The sequence below is a fragment of the Arachis hypogaea genome, chromosome 18 (assembly GCF_003086295.3).
Source record: "Arachis hypogaea cultivar Tifrunner chromosome 18, arahy.Tifrunner.gnm2.J5K5, whole genome shotgun sequence".
Classification (NCBI taxonomy): Eukaryota; Viridiplantae; Streptophyta; class Magnoliopsida; order Fabales; family Fabaceae; genus Arachis; species Arachis hypogaea.
Window position 1 is genome coordinate 86,004,377 of NC_092053.1, and position 641 is coordinate 86,005,017.

General features: G+C 43.8%; 1 non-coding gene across 1 annotated transcript; it reads right to left on the minus strand.

The window, feature by feature from the left end:
* Positions 1-266: 266 nt before the first annotated feature.
* Positions 267-373, minus strand: LOC112774385 (small nucleolar RNA R71). The gene has a single exon (XR_003188877.1). It is a non-coding gene; the product is annotated as a small nucleolar RNA R71 (small nucleolar RNA).
* Between the last annotated feature and the right edge of the window lie 268 nt (positions 374-641).

Consider the following 641-nt stretch of genomic DNA (forward strand, 5'->3'; position numbering starts at 1 on the left):
AGACCGCACTGCTCAATTTGATGCCCAAGTTTCATGCCTTACCTGCTCAAGAGCCTATCAAGCACCTGAGAGATTTCCAGGCAGCCTGTTCTACTGTCAGGCGTGATGGTGCTGATGAAACTTCAATTTTGCTGAAAGCTTTCCCATTTTCTCTTGAGGGAAAAGCAAGAGAGTGGTACTACACTCAACCCCTAGCGAATGTATCCAACTGGGATACACTCAGAAAAGAATTTTTGGAAAAATTCTTTCCATCTGAAGTTACTGATAAACTGAGAAAAGACATTTCCACGATTGTCCAGGATGACAACGAGACTCTCTTTGAATACTGGGAGCGCTTTAATAATCTTCTAGAAGCATGCCCCCACCACAGGATTGACAAGATAGTGTTACTTAGCTATATCACACAGGGTATGAGGCTCCAAGATAAGACCACATTGGAAAGTGCTAGCAATGGGTCTATGAAGAAGTACAAGACCACTGATGAGGCATGGCAATTGATCAGCGACTTAGCTGAATCTACTAGGAACCATAGGCAAAAACAAGGCCGTTCAAAAGCCGTTGCAGAAGTATCCTCTAGCAGAGAGACTGCTGCTCTAGCTCAGAGTATCTGTGAAATGACCAACTTGCTGAAGCAAATGCAA